Source organism: Spodoptera frugiperda, chromosome 10 (assembly GCF_023101765.2).
Source record: "Spodoptera frugiperda isolate SF20-4 chromosome 10, AGI-APGP_CSIRO_Sfru_2.0, whole genome shotgun sequence".
NCBI lineage: Eukaryota > Metazoa > Arthropoda > Insecta > Lepidoptera > Noctuidae > Spodoptera > Spodoptera frugiperda.
The window spans coordinates 2,303,703-2,326,492 of record NC_064221.1 but is presented as its reverse complement, the minus strand read 5'-3'; the positions used below and the strand labels follow the sequence as shown (position 1 = coordinate 2,326,492).

The 22,790-nt window shown below is 37.9% G+C and overlaps 1 protein-coding gene and 1 long non-coding RNA gene across 10 annotated transcripts in view; one reads left to right on the top strand and one right to left on the bottom strand.

The window, feature by feature from the left end:
- LOC118277442 (KH domain-containing, RNA-binding, signal transduction-associated protein 2) overlaps nucleotides 1-22,790 on the bottom strand; it is a 338,249-nt gene that overhangs the window by 92,436 nt on the left and 223,023 nt on the right. The window lies entirely within an intron of this gene.
- LOC126911103 (uncharacterized) lies at nucleotides 17,848-19,308 on the top strand. The gene is made up of 3 exons (XR_007705669.1): nucleotides 17,848-18,117; nucleotides 18,459-18,517; nucleotides 19,246-19,308. It is a non-coding gene; the product is annotated as an uncharacterized LOC126911103 (long non-coding RNA).

Sequence of the window (22,790 nt, the reverse complement as noted above, 5' to 3'; positions counted from 1 at the left end):
TGGGTGGGAAATATGTTTTTCTTTTCATACTTTTTTCGATGAAGGTTTTGATTGATAGTTTTTCAAGACTTTAAAACGGAGAAACGGAGATGTTTGTGTTTTAAGTAAGGTATCTAAATTACTTTTTAGTTTCCATAGGTCTCTATTACATAGAACTACATATATACATACATAACCTCACTCCTGTCTCCCATGGGGTAGGCAATGGAATGCCAATTGCTATGAATCTTACATACTTCTTTCGCTTCATGAACATTCATTCATCTTTTCATGAATGCTCGATATATTAAAAAAAATTCGGCCAAATTAAAAGTACTTCATCCTTAAATCGTGTATAGTTTAATTTTTAACTATGCTACAAAGATGTAATAGCTATGCTGTGAAACTATGTGGCCGTTTCCATTGATACTATATATAGCTGTAAGATGCGTAGCTCGAGCATGCAATGTATCTATAGTAGGAAAGCCATCCATAGTACACATCCATAGCAGACATCGTTCCATATAAAAAATATAGTTTAGCCAAGACCATTACCACCAGTGTTAAACTATGTGTGCCGATGAATATGATTGGTGGAAGCCAAACGAATCCACAGCGACGTAGCATAACACATCTCTGGTGAAAAAGCACACTTATTCTTTCTCAATAAGTTACACCGATATACATTTACCCACATATATGTATCGTATGTATAGAAGTAAATACCTATAACAAACAAATAATACCTACCTACACATAATTATTGGAAAACTATTATGTACAATACAATAAGTACCTGGTACCTATTGTATATACGACAAAGTTATTACAGTATAACTTATACAAACTTTAATATCTTGTATTAACATCTTGGGACCAGGGGTAGGTACTGTGTATTATTTGTGTATTATCGTGTATTATTGTACATTGTGTAGTTTTGTGTGAAACTAGAACAATACTCGTATTTTATTGAGTTTCGGACTGTGTTGGTTATTGGTAGTTGATTCAGTGGTTACAAGTGTGGCTGCTATTTATGGGATTGTAGGTTTGTTTCGGTGTGGCTTGAGTGTAGTATCCTTAGTACAAGTTTGTTTATTGTTTGACGAAATTGTAACGAGACTGCGTTCGGCGCTCTGTAGGGTTGCCAGACGATCGGGAATTGGCGGGATTCTCCCGAATTTTTGTATGTCTCCCGACAAAGCAAATAATCTCCCGAAAAAATGCAAAAGTCTGTTTGTTTACTTAATATAATATTATGTATAATCAATATTATTAACTCATTTTTTTATTTCTCCCGACCAAAGCCCGGAAAATCGGTTATTGATCCTGATAATAAGAAGAATCCATCTGACTAGCGCTCTGATTGGTTGGTTTATATGCATCAGCCAATTACACCGCCTCACAGAGCCATCAGACCACCACAGATGGGGCCCAGTACTGCTGATGCCTGATCTTGAGCTGCGGACTACCTAGCGGGTTTACCGGGGCCCTGGCTCGAAAAGCAGGAGTAGCAACAGGGTGGTTTTTAGTCAGTAAGAGTCAGACACTACCTCTCGCCTCGCCCAAGGCGGCAGCAGTCATTGGATGATTTTCCCCCTTAAAAGAAGCAATCCAACTACAATATTACACGTGTTTCTATAGAATATCGAACAAAAAATCCCAGCAATAGCGACGATCCGAACAAAGGCGGACAAAATGATCACACAACTAGATTATCTTAGGAACCAAAGTAAATAAAAACAAATGTCTTTTACACGACAAAGGAAACTCAGCTTTATTCCCGAAACGTCAAAGTTGATTTCCTTCTGTTAAATATGATGATCGCTATTTTTATCGCTTTCAAAGGAATTTGGGCTTTATCTTGTTGGGGATAAAGTTGATATTGCTATGTATGGATAGGTGTGACACACAGACACAAATTTTGTAGAACAATTTATTTTGACAATGGAAATGTCTGTTGTGAATTATTTTATGTTGGTAGTGAATTATAGGGAGCAATGACATGGCTGTATTTGTAGGTCTAGTAAAAGAACTATTCATGAAAATAACAAAATATGTATTGCGCGGTGGCTAGGCAAATGACTGCCGTGTAACGTGTAGAGGGTTGGATTCCCACACGAAGTAACTCTTTGTGTGATCCATAAATTGTTGTTTCTGGTTTGGGTGTCATGTGTATGTGAAATTGTATGTTTGTAAACGCACCCACGATGTAGGAGAAAATCCTAGTGTTTTTTTTTTAATTTGAGGGGGTAAAATCATCCAATTACTTCTCCCGCCCTTGGCGAGGCGAGAGGAAGTGTCAGACTCTTTCTGACTAAAAACCACCCCGTTCCTACTTCTGCTTGTCGAGCCGGGGCCCCGGTAAACTCGTTAGGTAGTTCGCAGCTCCAGAAATAATCCTAGTGTGGGGCAATGTATTTTAAATAAAAGAAAAAAAGCCACAAAAATTGTTGATCATTCAAAGAATCCCTATATCACAAAACTATTACTAACCATCCATTCATATTACTGGGACAGTGATAAGCCCTAAAAGGGGCAGGGTGGCGAAGGCCTAAGCCGCGCAACTACCCACCAGGGCCCAGGACTTTGTCTCCAGCGCTCAAAGAATGCTCACCATTTGTCTCACAAACGGTTTATGTGATATCTGCGATTGACACAGAGTGTGAAATGGAGCAGAAGGTTTACTGTGACAAGATTTTTAGTCACTTAACTTTTGTGACGAAAATATTGACATGTTTACTATTAATAATTTTTATTAATAATTAATAGTAAACATGTCAGTAAAAGTCATTGATACATCAACAATTATTGTCGACGTTTCAAAAGTGGCTTTTAATGGTTTAATAATTGAAATAATTGCTTTGACTTTGTTGTGATTGAATGTAAGGCTTGTTATTGGTAATTATATTTATGTGGTTAGTGTTGGTGTAGAATACACTGTCTTTTAGTCTTTCCACGGGTGTCATAAGAGCAGATAAGTTTTCGTGTGTCAAAACGTGGATCCACACGAGACACAATGTGTTTTCTATTGTGGTCTTATATGTATACGAGAGTCAGAGATGTGCTATGCTATATTACTGTGGATGCGTTTAGCTTTACGTAGAATTGGAGTGGAACTTAATGGATTGTCGTTTCAGATCGATCTGTTTGTTGGTCTGGTATTGGCGGCCATTTTATCTCGACATTTGTCAGTCTACCATAATATATTATGGGATTCGCAGTCTACTCTATCAATGGGGTGAATGAATAAGCTATTAGTTCTTGCTTTTTTGTGAATTTTCTGTTTACTTATTTTTTAACATTACATCGTCACACCTTTAATCCCCGAAGGGGTAGGCAGAGGTGCACATTATAGTACGTAATGCCACTGTACAATGTACACCCACTTTTCACAATAATATTTATGTTGTAAGTCGAGTGGAGAAGAGGGGAGTATCGGACTCTTAATGACTAAAAACTACTCCGTTCCTACTCCCGCTTTTCGTGCCGGAGCCCCGGTAAAGCCGCTAGATAGTCCGCAGCTCCGGGGTAGACCGCAGCACCGGATTTTTAAGAGGTTAGATCGTTTTTGAAATATTAATTTCAGTCGACTGTCCAGCTTATTTTCTATTGGCCATAAGTGTACAATACACAATACACTGCAAAATACGAGGTTTAAAGCTTAATTTCTTGGTCGGGCTGTTGGACATTAGGAATGAGTAGCGAGGTTGGAGGCTTGGAACTCCGGTAACCACACTCACGCAGCGAATCACAAAACAAGTATTGTTTCACGCCGGTTTCGTGAGGCCGTGGTTTTGCTGGTCGAGCCGGCCTATTCGTAATGAAGCATGGCTCTCATTTATTTATTTATTATATAAAAGGTACATAATTTCTTCACTATTGTAATCTTAAAACACAACACTACCTCCCATTAAAGCTGTGGCAGATAATTTTTGAACACCACGACATTTATACACATTCATACAATAAAACTACCTAAACAAACCTTAACTATCCATAGCTATCAAACAACCGTCAATTTGGATTTCAAATCAAATTCAATTCTAGAACAATTTTAAGGTACGCGTCCACAGGCCCGCATCGTACGCACCACACGCAACGGATTTTGTTTTGTCTTGTATGAAACTCATACAACTGCGTCCACTGATCCGCGCCGTACGGACCGCATCAACAGCAATGCCTACATGCGATGCGTACTGATGACGTCATACGGAATGCGTACGATGCGGGCCTGTGGACGCTTACCTTAACTATCAATAGCTATCAAACAACCGCCATTTTGGATTTTAAATCAAATTCAATTCTAGTACACCTTTAACCATTAGCACAATAGGGATGATGACTGAGTCAAAAATAAATTATTACAACTTTTCAATACAATAAAATATTCAAAAATAATCATACTCTCATTCATAAATTTGATGAACTACTTAATTTTCGATTTTTTCTAGCTAAATTTCTAGAAATAAGTCTGCTATTTGACGTCAAAAAAATATGACGTCATAATAGAGTATTTCATACAAAGTTCATAGAAAATATCGTTTTTGACGTTTCGAAAAAAGTATTGAATTTGACTAGTAGGAAACATGCCTATTTTGACAGCAAAATAACCTGGACAATGATTATAACATTAATGCTATTTGTGGAGTACCCATACGGTGATAGTTTAGCGTCATACTATAATTAGATTTGGAACGGCTCGCAAAATGTGTTTTGAATAATGGAACTGTCATTTCATTGTTATTATGTGTGTGTTGATCGTTTTGAAACTTGATTATGTGTTGGGCATGTATATTATGTATTGTGCTGTACATAACAAGTTTAATGTATTATTTTGGAGGTAAATAGAGTATGGAAACAGTTTTAATCTATTTTAATTTTGTTATGTTTATAATGTTACTATGTTTTGGCAGGTTTTAACCTATGTGTGATTCCAGACTGTGATCTAGCTCTGTTCTAGCCTTAAAATAGAGCAACAACCCTTAAATTCCTAACCCCAAAAGGCAGGTAATACACTTGTTACGCCTATGGTGTTTCGGTTGTCCATGGGTGACGGCGATTGGCTACCTTTTGCCTACCGAGTAATACAGGAAATAGTAATAATTTGGTCTATATTAAATCAGTGCGATCCCAATGCTGTTTAATGGACTAAAAATCAACAAAAAAATCACATAGAATCCTATTCTTTACTTCAACACAATAAAATGTTAAATTACTCACACAATCGCCTTGCAATATTAACAAACAAACAAACTAACTAACTAACTGCTAGTGTTTGCTATGGTCCTTCATATCCCAAAGCCCCTATTTCACTTGTCCAGTAATTTATTCAGTCCCATCTAACACATCAAACTACACATAACCAGTTTATCAAGGTCTCGCTTTCTATAGTCTTTTCGGACATTTATCGGTCAGTTTATACTGGTTTTTCTAGCTTGATGTGCAGCCGTTCTAACGTTTGTCCCTTTAATATAATTTGCAGGATCAACGACTTTGAAACTGCGAGCAATGTGACACTTTATACAGTTGGTACTCTGACAAAGTTTAATCTGTGACACTCTTGTTTTTTTTTATCTTTATTTTATAAGTAGGGTATTTATCCTAATAGAAAAACGAAAGCCCTAATCTATAATATAAAAATAAGTCGGTCTTTCCTTCCTGACGCTATAACTCCAGAACGCACGAACCGATTTCCACGGTTTTGCATTCGTTGGAAAGGTCTCGGGCTCCGTGAGGTTTATAGCAAAGGAAATTCAAAAGAAAAGCAGGAAAACAGGTAAAATCATTGGTGGCAAAACGGAGTTCGCTGGGTTTGCTAGTATGAAATAATTAAATGATATAGAGATCTAGCGTCGCTTAAATGCCATGAAAACAAACCGAGGGTTTTAAAAATTTTTAATATTGTTTCGTCGAGACTCATACAAGACAGTTGGGTGATACGATTGTCTGTGATATTCTTGTTTTTACTTTTTTCATTCTTCTTAGATTTCAAGCATTTTTTCAATGGTGACCCAACTAAACCATTAGTTGGGTCATGGTATAGTCTTCGATTAGATTATTTGGTCGGGCAAAGAATTACTGGGATTATACAGTTTTTCGACTTTTAGCCTTATACCAAGACAATAAAGTTCATATTCAAATAACAATATTTTTGAAGTTATTTTTCGAACAAACATACAAAATTCCTCTGCGTTCATAAATAAAATAGTCTAATATTGTGTGCACTGCATTCGCCGTGCAATGTCATAGGAATGTCAAACAACTAAAATATACATTGTTTCTTTATCTTATATTTAGATCACAACATAGTATTTGTATATTTTGTAGCATGAACATAACATGTCTGATTTGAAACACTCTCATATTTGATATTTGTTTTTATAAATGCAAAGATAAAATGAAATGAAATGTTTGCGAAGTGATTGCTATCAGGTCGGAGTATGAAATGAATTAAATGGGAATACTGTATACAGTTTCATTTTATGGTTATTTTTTTTTTATTATATTGGTAAGTAAGAGGTTCGCTTTTGTTTATCTTATTTTAATCCTTTTTTACTGGTTGTGGTGTAGATCTTGTTTACTATTTTTTTAAACGACACTAAAGAAAGTAATTAATTGAGAAAGTAGCCGTTTTTATCTTCAGCCTCATAATTATCTCCAGACGCACAAAAAACAAGCCATAAAAATGTTTTGTAGCTACAAAGAATACTTTTTCTAGTTTAAGAAAATAAATTATTACTTCACACTAAAATTCACATATGAAACCTTTACGAAATTTCACCGACTCATAACAAAATTGTCAGCACGTGAAACCTGCAGACATAACTGAAATGTTGACAACCCGTCTTTCAGTGAATCTACATAAATTATCCTGTAAACGTAAATTCATTTCATTTAAACTAATTTACCTGAAGTTTCAGTGGGTATTCGAAGTGGTTCTTACCTGTGGAAAAGAGATAGAAATATTAATTTGCTGTCAAGATGTTATTAGTTGTAACAGTTTTGTAAATTAAGGGTGTTACCACACCAATCGATCGATAGTCGATCGACATCAACTAATCCATTCTACCATCGACCGATGTCATCGATGGATTGGTGTGGTAGCACCTTAACAAATCCATAAGTAATTGAAGAAGTCAAAAAATATTAATTTGCTGTCAAGATGTTATTAGTTGTAACAGTTTTGTAAATTAAGGGTGTTACCACATCAATCGATCGATAGTCGATCGACATCAACTAATCCATTCTACCATCGACCGATGTCATCGATGGATTGGTGTGGTAGCACCTTAACAAATCCATAATTAAAGAAGTCAAAGACATAAATATCCCGTCTTAAGTTCTAATGTTAGTCCATAATTGGAATAGAACCAATATTTTTTGATACTTAAAATTAATCAATAAAAAACAGATTTGGTTACTTGATGTCTGTCGCGTCGTGTGTCGAATGCCGCTTATAAATTATGAGCCCCTGACGTGGCTTGAAACTAGTCGAGTTCCTCGTCAAACAATTACGTGAGCAATTTGTTTAGCACGATTAATTGTTATGTGATCGAAATCCCTTAAGATCGATTTCTCAAACCTTACTTGTGATTTTTATATCAACTTTCATAATCACAGAAAGCCATAACCATAGTTTCCATTACCCTTTATTACAATTACTCTAATAAAATTACAGTAAGTGACCTCAAAATTACCTCTCCTTTACCCCTTTGGGGGTAATAATACATATTCTATGGTACAATTTATTTATCTCCAAAGGATATTTATTTGGCTAGCGACCTTCAAAGCACAGGTCAATGTCCTCTCGCACAAAGATACTATTTACTTCACTGTTACGAGTTATTTACTAGTCTAAACCTAATTTGGTTGTACATAAAATATTTTATTCGGTAACCATGAACTTTTGTGTGGTGGTTGCCAATTTTTTACACTATGTAATATGTGTAGTCTTGTTAGTTTGGTATTTTTTAAAGTTGCTCCACGCTTATATTTTCTTCTTTCGTCGTGTGTCAAAACGCAACTTAGTCAGCAAATCAGTCACTAATGAGGAAACGATTGCATTGGATAGGTGAATTTGTTTTATAATTATTTAGTCTGTACTTTTTTTTAAGGGGGAAAATCATCCAATGACGAAAGGGGGTGTCAGACTTTTACTGACTAAAGGCCTCACCAAGGCGGGAGAATTCATTGAGCGATTTTCCACCCCCTTTTTTGAGGGGGAAAAATCATCCAATGACTTCTCCCGCCATGGGTGAGGCGGGAGGGAGGGTCAGACTCTTACTGACTAAAAACCACCCCGTTCCTTCTCCTGCTTTGAGCCGAAGCCCCGGTAACCTTTTACGTTGTCCGCACCTCCAGGACTTTCCCCCCTTATAAAATAAAAAATACACGGCAAACAAATAATGACAGATATTGCATAATAAAGAAAAAAACTCCAAACAGTATACATAATTTAAAACCAACAAACTGCCACGACCACATTTCACTAGAAAGGCAATGAAAACAAAAAAATAAATATAAAATAAAAAAAAACTGCGCTCAATTGAGACTCAGTGCTATTGGGTACAGTCAATAAATAAAGTTGTTTATGTAAGGACCACTTACAAGTAGCGTCAGCAAATACATTCGGTAAATAATGGTTCGTACAAAAAGCTGCCCTCTGCCGGAGAAATAATGAACTAACTTTGGTAAGGAAAGATGGTACGTCTTGATAGCAAGTTTTTGTTTGTATGTAGTTTATTTTTTTTTGTGCAGAAGGCTGGAGGCAGACGGTTGGAGCTTCATGTGAAATAGAGATCGTATACAATGCCTAAAGTCAAAATCTAGTCGATAAAATAGTGTTTTGAATAAAAATATGTCGGTAACATGAAATATGTGCTCGTTTCAAAGTATAGTTTCGAATTTTTTTTTTTTTTTTTTTGAGGGGGAAAATCATCCAATGACTTTTCTCGCCTTGGGCGAGGCGAGAGGGAGTGTCAGACTCTTACTGACTAAAAACCACCCCGTTCCTACTCCTGCTTTTCGAACCGGAGCCCCGGTAAACCCGCTAGGTAGTCCGCAGCTCCGGATCAGGCATCAGCCCTACTGGGCCCCATCTGTGGTGGTCTGATGGCTCTTTGAGGCGCGCGCGGAACGCGACGCGCCGCACGCACGGGTCTGGTTCTGTTCGGGCGGTGAGCTACCCTTGCTCGCCGTCCGCAGGCCCGCACTTACGGTGGCCGGAGATCGTCTCGCGATCCCCGACGCCCGGAGTGTCTCTCGCGACGGCTGGGGCGTGAGGAGGATTGTTCTCTCACGCGCCCCGCCTCCTCCTTAGCTAGCATGACTGCTTCGCAGAAGGATGAGTGGTGGTCATCCCAGACCCCCTCGCTCCGCACCATGGCTTGAACCAATGCCGGACGCGAAAGATCACCGTTTCACTGTCCACATCCCTGAGGTAACGGCGGTGCTCTGCCCATGCAGGGCACACCGCCACTGTATGCTCCACCGTGTCCTCCGGGCGGTCCTCGCAGTAATGACACCCGGGCGTTTCCTCCCGCCCAATCAGAAACAGGAACCTACCGAAACTCCCATGTCCGGTAAGAACCTGCGTCAGGCGGTAGGTGAGGACGCCGTGGCGCCTCTCAAGCCACTCCTTAAAGAAGGGACTTACCGCTGCAATGACAGCGAGCCCAGCCCTCGGTTGCTAGTATAGTTTCGAATGGAATCGTTTTTTTATTCGAATAATCTGACAGTATTTTGTATGTTGAAATGAAAACACATATTGGTACATATTTGTTATCATCTTAGCTGACAATCTACGAAAAATGAGCGAAATGGGCCCAGTAACTAGCTATAAATTCTAAATAGTAACATATACACATTCACCTCCCCATTTCTAGCAACACCAATTCTCATAATTCCTACATACACCAGACATAGGAAATAGCCAAAGCTTCCTAACAAAATCGATAGAGGTCGTAACTAAAATGCAGGCCAGAAGTGAAAATTTATGCGTTCTGCTGATACCAGGCGATGATAAATCGGAAGATACACGGTTGCAGATGGTAGCGGAATCTGTTTAGAGATCTGTCTTACTAGCTGACGGTAAGATAACGAATATCATAAGTTACACTGTCTTTGGTTTTATTGGTGGGTTGCTGGTTTGTGATATAAGATAGGACTTATTAACAAGTGGGAAGAACAAGGACTTAAGAATACAAGTGGGAAGAATTAGAGGATTTAATTGATATATCTGCTTATCTCGTTTTGAGATTATTAGGTTTGGTGTTATGTACTTAGTAGAAACTGATTCATTTCTTCAAATAATTCTGTACCAGGCGACACGTGGGCCTTTATGATTTTTCTCTATATTCTTTGATCATGAATGCCTCGTTTTTTTCGAGTAGTCGCAAATGCGACTTCCGAACAAGGGGTCTCGGGTTCGATTCCCGGGTCGGGCAAAATTTAAAAAAAATAGACCTTCCTGGGACATTCTAAATGTATGTTTTGTAGCAGCGCGACAGTCGCCGCGTCGTGTGTCGTGGAATGCTGCTCATGAATATGAGCCTTTAGCATGGCTTAAAACTAGTCGAATTCCTCGTCAAATAATTAACAGAGTAAGCCTAAAAGCACAATAATCAATTTAGATACAAGCACTTTTCCGTAAATACCGAAGTCCACCAATCAGGTAGCCGATTGTACACATTAAGCAACAAAATACCCATTATTACCGTCGAAGATAATACAATACCTATCGCATAACAAAGAAAAAGCTCTATTATAGCATGGTATTATACGCTTCCATTATGCAGTATCAAGAACTCGGTTCCTAAGCCCCCTCCCCCCACTACCTGGCTTGGGGTCAAGAGCAAAAAGTCCCCGCAAAACAAATACAAAGTGAGGGCATAAATTCTCGATGTTTCGTTGTTTTTTTTTTGCAGACCGTACCCAAGAAAACGGGAGCCATTTTTCATTGTGACCACCTATATTATGTTTTGACTTCAACGTTTGTTTAGGATGGGGAATGTGACATACGGATGTACAGGCTGGCGGACCTATGCTGATGTGACGTTGAGAGTTACTAATTAAAAATAAATAATTTGTATTGTATGGGCCAAAGTCGAGCTTGAAAAACGGATTTGGTTATAGCGTAGATGACTAATTTTTATTTTAATGTCCGTTTCGTAGATTATTTTATAATATTAGACGCGTATTTTTTTTTATTTTCCTATGGAAACAAATACTTTCAATGATATATTGATTTATCTGGGGGCACGGTAGTGCCCCCGCCAAGACGAGCCAAGCGAAGCGCAAGCGCAAGGGCACTACCTACCTTTTCTCGAAGCGCTTCGTCGTATTTTTGAACCTTCATAACTTGAGTTTGGGTTATACCAGATAAACAAAATTTTCAGGATATAATGTCAGTGGTAGACTTAATAAACCTCTAAAGTTTCAATTGCATAGCTCTTATACTTTAGATTTTAATGATATCTAAAATACCCCGATTTCGTCACTCACTCACTCACTCACTCACTCACTCACTCACTGATGATCAACAAAATTCTTAAGGTACTTCCTGAAGTCCTAGAAAACTGAAATTTGGTATGTAAGCTAGTATTAGTACCCAAACAACAAAAAAATCCTAAAACTTGGAACTTTTACCCCCAACCCCTTAAACTAGGGGGTGAAAGTTTGTTCGAGACTTCCGCAACTTTTGACGCTAGAGGTCTGAATGCGGCCGCGGAGGGTAAAAATAAAAAAATACTTGTCTAATATTTTTTCATTACCTAACTGACGGACTAAATAGATTTTCAATTTTCATACCCCGTCATCATCCCTATTGCTAAATTATTGTTTGTGTTACCTCAAAGGAATAGGTAGAGGTATTAATTTAAAGGCCAGTATCTAACAGTCATGTTTTTATTAGTCCTATTATAATAGAGACTGAAACTATGGCCACATATTGGGTACCATTTTGTGGTTTTAGTGTAAATTTTGATATTAAATTATTTAATAATATTTATCCTGACTCGGGAGTTGAAGATTGATTAGCACTTGAACCTTTTTGGGAAATGAAAGGTGATGTTACTTTAGGAGCCGGGTAGGGAAGGTAGATGGTGAATACATTTAATACCACCCTGATATAGCACTCCCGCGACTAGTAAGTATGACTTTTTAAGAGTCGACAGTGGGACTGCAGTTTAAGAAACAACGGCGAGAAGCGTTCTTTGAACAAACTTGAAACTTTTAAGGGTTTTTCCACCAGAGATGTGCAATGCTATGTTAATGTGAATGTTTTTAGCTTCCACAGCGGATAGACGTCGTCACTACTATCGATATATCGCATACTTCCTCGCACAGCTACATAGCTTGGATCGGTGAAAAGTTATTGTCTGATTTAGTAGAAGAAGTCCATAGTTCATATTACTAGTCTCCCGATAACGTTGCTGCGGGCGTTTCGCCTTGCGAAATATTGTTATTTTGTTATTGTGATAAAAATTAAAACTAATGAATACAAAAAAGTTTCTTTGGGAAAGTTGTTTATAATCGTGAGTACAAGCACGTGTATCAATTATGATATAATCACATATCCTTCACTAACTACCAGTCACCCTATATGATTCTATCCAAGACACCACAGTCAATACAGCAACGTACCTATATTTTCTTTTTTCTATTCTACAAAACACTCCATACAAAAGCAGCTAACTAGCACGTACTCTTCAAAATAGGGATCAGTGCACACAAAGGAAAACCCTCTTATTAAGTTAATGTAATACTTTGCCCGCACAAAGGTACGGAACCACCTTGATTCAAGTACAAGTGCACACCTCAATTTACCCACATTCACTTAGCTTACTTTACTTCACTAGCTTTCCGCCCGGCTTCGTACGCAGTTTTTATGACGCCGGGTCGGGACAGGTATCTACTGGGCATCTTTCGCTTTTTCTAAAATTTCTCAGTAGTAGCACGGAGTCTGGAATTGTGCAAGTATATGACTATAGGCTCACCCCCTGTTACATGGGGCTTATAATGGTGAAAATAGGTGTATATTGTACAGCGGTATTTTCGTGCACTCAATCTGTACCTCACTAGGGTACCATTCGTTGTAAAAGGCGTGAAGTTACATATTTTAAAATAGTAATAAAAAACAATTAACATCATCATCAACAGTTAACATTTTGTATTTAAAAACACGATTCACACAGTAACTTTACAAAACAAAATTGTGCAAAAATTTTATATAAAGTTGCATACTTTGTAAAAATGAATGCTTTTCACATATTATTACGACCTTTTAGTAGCTACTTCCCATGTTTCCGACTATGTATTTTAATTTTTAAATTGTTTTCACTCGCATGTTAAAATTTTTATGTTTTATTTTTAAAACTTTGTGTTTTAAAAGGATAGTTTGTTGCATTTTAATGCTTTAAATGTTGGACAAAAGATTTGTTTGTATGTATGTTTGTGTCGTATTTATACATTTTAAAGTAAGTTTTTAGCTGTATAACAGATATAGAGGTATTTACTTAAGGACGCGTTCTCATAATTGATAGGTATCGAATCGCATCACTACATAGACACGACTCTCGACAATACTACACATACGCACGGATAGCTGCGGAAATTATGACAAAATGAACTTGATACTTTGAAAGTTTGAATATTTTCTTACTAAATTATTTAATAATATTTTTATTTTGTTTAGTGCGTGCGTAGAGTCAAATGTTTTGTGTTATCTGATGTTCACTTCAATTCTACTTTGTAACTTACGGATGACAAGAAAAGTGTGACGAATTTGGGCTCGGATATTCGATTGGTGAATACATTTTCACACTAGTTTTCGGAAAGTAAGCGTTCGACCATCAAAAATTTTAAATGGTGCCAACGCAAAACTAACTTTTTACATGCTTTTATTTAGTTTCATATGTAAAGGAATGTATGTATGTGTTGTTTGTTTGTTTGTATGTTTGGGCGTATGTAACCAACCTCTTCCATAACTCGATTTTTACCCATTTTTGCAAACGGACCGATTTCGTTCAAACTTTGTAGCCTTATCAAGGACCGGTGGTCAAATCCAATACCTCGTAGAAATTAATCGAGGATCTAGAATCCCTGACACTTGGACACTTAACAGCCCAGATGAACCTGAAGAGATATGAATATACTATCTTAAGAAAAGTTGTTCAGCATGAACTGAGCACTTTTTACCGACATGCGAAAATCAGGAATCTAGAATCCCTGACATGGACTCCTAACAGCCCAGCCAAACCTAAAGAGATTTGAATATAATGTAATACTTTGCCCGCAAAAATGTTCACGGAACCACCTTGATTCAAGTACAAGCAAAAACGACACCTCAATTTACCCACATTCACTTAGATTACCCAGCTGAACCTTCAGTATATAAAGTAGCTCACCACCCGCGGCTTTGCAAGTGTTTTTCAGGGGTTGAGCACTTCTTGGCGACATGCAAAAATCGAGGATGTCCAGAATCCCTGACAAGTGGACTCCTAACAACCCAGCTGAACCTGAAGAGACAAAAAATTTTTTTAGTGAATATACTTCTTAAGAAATGTTGTTCAGCGTGATGAGCTTTCTTGGCGACATGCAAAAATCGAGGATGTAGAATCCCTGACATGGACTCCTAATTTTAACCCAGCTGAACCTGAAAATATGTAATACGTCACTTTCTTAAGAAAAGTTCATATAAAATCAGCACTAAGCTCTTGGCGTTGACATGTGAAAATCGAGGATCTAGAATCCCTGACATGGAACACCTAACAATTATCCAGCTGAACCTGAAGAGATATAATATACTTTCTTAAGAAAAGTTGTTCAGCGTGATGTAGCACTTGTTGCTCGACATACGAAAATCGAAAATGTAGAATCCCAGACATGGACTCCTAACAGCCCAGCCGAACCTGAAGATATTTGAATATACTTTCTTAAGAAAAGATATTCAGCGTGATGAGCACTTTTTCGCCATATCTTTTATACTATTTATTCTCAAACAATACAAAATTTTCCGCCCACTGTTAGTTTAATATTAAAATATTGTTATAAAATATTACGGACCCAAAAACCATAATGAACTGTCAAAAAAAACTTTTTTGGCGCTATCTAGAAATTTAATTTTCACTCCGTATTCGATATTAGCGACCTCAAAAATCACAACAATGACACTCATGTCGAAAAATTTTATATATTTATGTCGGCGCCATTTTGGATTTTGATTTTGAACCATATTCGCTCAAACAACCCCAAAAACCATGAAAATGACACCCATGATGGAAAGTTGGCAAATCTTGTCGGCGCCATCTTGTATTTTAATTTTGACTTCATATTCGCTACTAAGCGACCCCGAAAACCATGAAAATGAAACCCATGATGGAAAGTTGGTAAATCTTGTCGGCGCCATCTTGGATTTTAATTTTGATTCATAATCGCTATAAACCCCGAAAACCATGAAATTGACACCCATGATGGAAAGTTGGTAAATCTTGTCGGCGCCATCTTGGATTTTAATTTTGACTTCATATTCGCTATAAGCGCCCCGAATTTACCATGAAAATGACACCCATGATGGAAAGTTGGTAAATCTTGTCGGCGCCATCTTGGATTTTAACACATTTTGAAGTTCATATTCGCTAAATCGACCCCGAAAATGCCATGTGAAATGACATGATGCCGTATAACAGGCTTCGACCTGGGGCCTTAATGTCTGCTATTAATGCTGGGGCCGGTAAGCTATGTACCACGTATAGCTCCGTCCCTAACTGCTCAGTGATCGACCATTCTGACTCAATTGTAATAGCAGACTAAGGTACCTGGATCGCGCGACCTCACGCCCACTGTCGGGGACGCAGAGATGACCTCGAGCGTGCAACTGTTGGGCAAAAAGTCCCGACAGACACGATAGCCTCTCTTGGTCGGAAGATTCTCTCTTTTTTAAGGGAACTTCACTCTCTGTTCCCTAAAAATGTTCCAACTTTTCCCAAGTTATGCTATAAATGTCCTATAGCAAAGTGGGCGAAGCCATTTCCTTTGTACCCATTTTTTGGCTGACGCAGCAATCGGACCTACAACCTTTTGTTCACAGACAAGCTTGCTACCAACAAGTACAAATGTAAAATTACATCAACATTAAGATCAAGGCATGTCCCTGTCAGTCACATAGACAGTTCCAGTAAGCATGTAATCATAGGATTCAATTGAACATAACAAGTCGAAACCTGTCACTTCAATACAGATTTGATCAATCAAGTCTTTACCTGTTGGCGGCAAGCCCTTTGTTGGAATCTCCAAATAACGTTCTAAGATCAAGGGTTTTTATTTTTTGATGTAGATTGAAGGAAGCATATTGATTGTCACGTTACATTTTGCCTTTATCAACAGCATCATAATCCTCATCAGAACATAGGCTTCCCAATGAATTTCCAGATCAGTCATCATCATCATCAGCGTGTTCCCATTTATTGTTACGCATAGGCTTGTCTAATGGCACGCCACTGAGCTCGATCTTCAGCTCTACGCATCCAAACACTATCAGCCACTTTGCGGATATCGTTACTCCACCTAGCTGGAGAGGGCGCCTTACACTATGCTTGCCTAGACGCGGTGTCCACTCTAGAATACGTTTACCCCAACGGTCATTCCGATTCCTCAACAACCACTGAATTTGTAACTTCCAAAACACCGGCAACGCACTTGAACTTATAACGCTTCAGGTGTCCATGGGCAGCGGCAATTGCTTGCCGTCAGGTGATCTATCTGCGTTTATTGGCTTATACCATAAAAAAACAGTTATCTAAACCGAAGTTGAACTAAAAACATCCAAGGTTGAACCCCCATACCGCTTGTTCAGCAGTCACAATTACAACTACTCGACCGACGTATCTTAATAATGATAAAGTAACACAACCTTTTACATTTCAGCGTTATTACATGTAATCACTCAAGGTCCTCCCATAAGATAATTATATGGATATCATGGAGAATTCAATCAAGTATCTATTTCGCGAGTATAATACCGTAATAGGTTCCCGGCCCTTTCATAATGGTAAGTAATCCACTTACATACTGTGTATTAAGGCAAAAGTTTCTTATAACAAAATCAACATTTATAATAACTATTATATTATACAAATTAGGAGTGGTATAAGCCAGTTTTTGGGTTGGTTAATACGAGCGTAACTATTTATTTCATATGATTATTTAATACGGGCGTATTACTACTAATTTTATTCATTTTTACGGTACCCAACAGCGTCCATAATTGTGACTCAACATTGTATTTCTACCACCTGTGTATCTTAAGGATGCCATACCTATATTTTTTTATTGTAAAGCTGGTAAGCAAGCAGACGTTTCACCTGATTGCAAGCAATCGCAGCTGCCAATCGACATTCGAAGCTTCAGAAGCATTACAAGTGCATTGCGGGCCTTTTGGGGGTTAGGAATTTAAGGGTGTTGGGGAATCGGGGATTGGAAAGGTTGGGAAGGCGGGTAATTGGGCCTCCGGTAACCTGACTCACACAACGCAAGCGTTGTTTCACGTCGGATTTCTGCAAGGCCGTGGTATCACTCCGGTCGAGCCGGTAACCTCATTTCTCATTAGAGCCACGACATTTCTACATAAAAAATACATTATTTTATGTATTTAGGTTCTTATCAATATTTATAGAATAGTTACCTCGAAGTGATAGAAAATAAAAGTTTAATATTAGTTTTATTTGTAATCAATAAATTATTATGGTTAGATAGGTCGTTAAATTTTTATTGGTGTTTAAAGATGACATTGCAACCGGCATGTGCTTGGTACCACGGTGGTATAAAAGCGATCAATGTGATCGGACTCTATACATTACTGTTTAACTCGTCGTTGTGCAATAATCACAACAAAATGTCGGCTACAATCAAGTTTCTATCCGTTTTCTATCTGTGTGTGGTGCTGGGCGCAGTATTTGCGAATCACAATGCAGTCGATTCTAACACAATGACTTATCGAGTTGCTGATGTTGCAAATATCGATAAGATAGTTATACATTTGTTGAGTTCTGATAACAAGATGATGGGGCAAGCTGGTACTGGTCACCACAATAAGCGTGTCAAAAGGCAATTGGAAAAAAACATAGAAGATGACGCGACATAGTAAGTATTCTTTATACCTCACTAGCGACCCGCCCCAGCTTCGCATGGGTGCAATAGTGATATATTAGGCATGTGTTACACATATAAACCTTCCTCTTGAATCACTCTACCTATCACAAAAAACTGCATCAAAATCCGTTGCGTAATTTTAAAGATTTAAGCATACAGACAAACAGACAAAAATAGCGACTTTGTTTTATACTATGTAGTGATTTAACTAGGACTCAACCGTAGTTCTAACTTAAACCTTATTAGTTTTGTAGACTATTTAAATTAGCAATTTTCTATTTTTAATATAAAGGTTTATCCCATACTTGATTACACAAATCTTGACCTTTCAGCTTAGCACGCTTCCTCTAATGTTCGGACACAAGATGCCGAGAACAATAACGACGGACATGTAAGTATAGAAACAATGTTAGAATATAATACACTACCTCTGTACTCTCATTATCGGATAGAATAAGAAACTCCACACTGCGCTTCATAACTCAAATCGCTGGCATTGGTCAAAAAGCCGCAAGCTTGATGTCGAACTGGGCTGGTCACGTCTGCCGCATGTTGAATGAGAGGTGGGCAAAACTCACTACTGAGTGGAGCCCACTTAACGACAATAGACGTCACGGCTGGCCCAAAAGGCGATGATGGGATGAACTCGATGCTTATGAAAAGGTTTGGCCACAGAAAACTCTGCAAAGAGAGGAGTGGAATAAGGGTAGGGAGGCCTTTGTCCTGCAGTGCGACGACCATGACTGAAAATAATAAATAATAACCTCTGTGCTGCGCAGTAGAGAGGTAGTGTTTGACAACACATCATCTATAGTTCTCATTAACTGCGGTGAAATCCTCGAACTCATCATAATTTAGAACCTCGTCTTGGTGCGAGGAGTTTGTGTATAGGAGTTAGCTTTTTTAAGGGGGTGACCAAAAATCATCCAATAACTTCTCCCGCCTTGGCCGAGGCGAGAGGGAGTGTCAGACTCTTACTGATTAAAAATCACCCTGTTCCTACTCCTGCTTTTCGCTAGGTAGTCCACAGCTCCGAACAGGAGTTGGCTGTAGTTGATACAGCGATCGAGTATTGGTAGCAAATAATATTTAATTAAACTAACTACTTGTTACTTTCAGAATGGCAATCGACGTATGGACAAGCTTCTTCGAATCATTAAACAATATTTAAAGAAACCACAGTTTTAATTTGTAATAAAAAATATTTAAAAAATCCAATGTTTTGGTTTTGTTTCTTTTATTCCCTGTGTATCTACCTAATAGGTATATCTTAATCTAGTTGGTTGAAGTAGGACAATAGTATCCATAATTAAACCAACAAAACAATGTAACCAAGAATTGTATTGTAAACCTGATTGATAAACTACAAATAGACTATGGAGTTTATTGCTCGTTATTCTCCATAGGAATCACTTTGGAACGAGCAAATAGCTTCACTATAGGACTGACTGACAGATAGACATTTTGTTTTTTTTTTGGAACGTGCACCGTAGACCTTAGTAGATTTTTTTACTCCAGTGTTTGTACAACGCTTCTGCTACCACCCTTGGGACAAAGCGTGATGTTATGTTAGGCATTATGGCGTTAAATAATACAAACAAAATAGGACTTAATCCTCTAACCTTTATGCAAAGCAGTGTGACCAACATAACAATGATAATCTTATGTCAGTGTGGGCAACATACACATAATATATTAACATTCTCCCATTGTTTCATGGGGGCAGGTAGAAACTATAGCGCGCCACCTTGTTATACATCTGATCATAATGGGGTTGTTTCCTAAATTTTGTTTCTATGTCCGTTTGGTATATTATTTTAAAAACATTTAGGCAAGTATTTTTCCTTTTATTATAGAATTAAATACTTTCAAGTATGAATTGATTTCAAATAGCCTAATTCATCCTATCAATCTGTGCAAAAAAGCCTTTGCTCAACAGTAGATATTCATTATAGGCTATTAGGCTGTTGATGTGATTTGTTTTGTGATGATTATGTCTGATAGAATAGATTGGATCTGGAACTTGAACTGGCCGCCGTGCAATGTGTAGCGGGTTCCATTCCGTTGCGGAGCAACTCTTTATATGATCCACAAATGGTTGCTTCGGGTCTGGGTGCCATGTGCATGTGAAATTGTATTTTTGTAAACGCACCCACAACACAGGAGAAAATCCTAATATGGGGCAACGTTTTATTAAAAAAAAAAAGGATTAACATCAGTGTTCCGATAAAAATCTTCATCCGATCTCTTTTCTCAAGTAATGATGATGACCATTCACAAATGACACCATCATTGTATAGCCGCCATATAAAGTCATATCACGTACACATGACTACACATTAACCTACACAAAACCAGTATAAACTGACCTTCGAATATGCGGAAGGATCATACAAAGCAAGACCATGTTAAACTGGTTTGTATAGACCGATGCTTTCGTTATAAAGTCGGCCATGTTTTATGCCCTTTCAGACGCGTTACTAGTAATGTATTTTGAATGGCACGTCACCTGTTACCCTATGTTAGACGGGTCGTGTGGAGAGCCTTTACTTTTAGAGATTTATTAGATTTTTTTTGAAGGGGATTAGTTGTTGGGTGAAGTAATTTATCTTTGACAGTCCACGAGTGGACTAAAGGTTTTCTCTATGTATGGTTTGTTGTGCGTATGTCGTGGTGGCCCGGAGGTTTAAGACACCCGCTTCTCATGCATGAGAGTGCTGGTTCGAAACCTACCAACGACAAGTACCAATGTGACTTTTTCCAAGTTATATGTACTTTCTAAGATTATTAAGAAACACAGATGAAATTAAAATCGATGTCAATAAAAGAACACTAAGTTATCTTTACAACAGTTTTAGTATAAGTGATGTACTAATACTCGCTTTAGTGTCCTTAGGTACAGGTACATATAGATACTCGTACACCTAACGTAAGTCAGTGCCTACAACTTTGTCTCAGCATTATTTATTTATGCTACACTTAGGCTTAGGTTACACTAACTACGAACGTATTTTTTTGCTTGCTTTGAGTTGTATCAAAAATGTGTGCTGTGCCAAAGTCACCATTGTTAGCGGTGGACTGTCGCGGATGGTTATAATTGACTACTCTTTGGCCAAGGCTTCGCTCACGTTAAATTTGGGGTAGCACAGTTTCTCCTTTCCTTCCTCCCAGAAGGATTTGAAACAAATCATAATTGCAAAAATATTGCATCAGGGCACATGTATCTTTATCTTAAGGGTTGGCAAAGCGCATGTAAAGCCCTAAGTGTTGCAAGCATTCATAGGCCACAGTAACCACTTACCATCAGGTGGACCGTGCGCATTCTTACCACCATCGTAGTATAAATAAGTATTTTTTGCTGTGATCGTTAATCACAGTACAAAGTGCGAATAAAAGAAAAACAATACAAAACGTATTCTGAACATACAAATCAGAAAATACACCTCAAACCCCAATAAAAGAGCCACAACATTAAAAAATCTACCACTGAATTAAAATAGATATTCTTTCCTGGAACTTCCGAACCGAGCATCGAGTTCGGTTGCAATTGGGAAAAGCCGCAAATTAACACATCGGTTGACCGGACCACCTTCGTCAAATGTGGTCATTGGTTTTGGAGCTCGTTCCAATCTAGGCTATCGTCAGCTGTGTCTATACTAACATAGTTAAATTTTATTTTCCGAAAATGGGTATAGCCAGAACACTTACAAATAAAAAGAATAATAACGGTAAGTAACAATTACTACGCAGTACTATGGAATCGAGACTAAGCCGCTATATTTAAGAGGGCATGATAAATAAATGATAAATATTTATTTTTGCAAATAGGTTACAATGTAACTCTTTTACACGTCAATCTCTTAAACATCTAGATGGGGTCGGCATTTTCTATCGGACTACTCTGAGAAGAAATGCCGAAACAAACTCAGAAGTCATTGTCTCTTTCAAAGCCCAGACAAGATCGATTAAAGATGTCGGAGAATCCAATGTCTTCTCCCGCCTTGGGCAAGGTGAGATGGAGTTTTACTCTTACTGACTAAAAACCACCCTGTTCCTAGTTTTCGTTTGGTGGACCAATAAGGCAGTTGTAATTGACAAGCAGAATAAGTTGTATGTAACTAAGAGGGAAAGCTAGTTCTTCCATATTTTTTACTCAAATCCTAATCTACACTGCTCTTTATAACTGAAGTGTATACCTACCCGTACACTCGGGCGTTTCGTCAGTATCTAAAGTTGAAACTTTCAACAAAATATGGTTTTGTTTTAAAATTTATAAGCCAGAGTGTGGTCGAAGGAATTTTTGGTAATATTACCAACGAGAGTAAAGTTCGTGAACATATTTTTGTTTTTTAGTACTTATCGCTTGTTTTAAAGTTTTTGGTTGAAATTGTTTGTAGTACCTAGTACTACCCAAGTTTCTATTCACCAAGGAATAAACTGTGTGTCTTGGAAACTAGTAATTAGTAAAAGTAAAGAACCGACAGACAGTCATGTATTTTTAATGTGTTTTTGTCTGTCAAAGTATTTTCCAATTAGGTACACCAAGGCCAGTTTTCTATTGTTTGGTTAATAAAACCTATAAGATTACCTAATGTGGCACCAGTTGTGGTGGTCTGGAGGTTTATGACGCTTGCTTCTCTTGAATGAGTGCACGAGTTTGGACC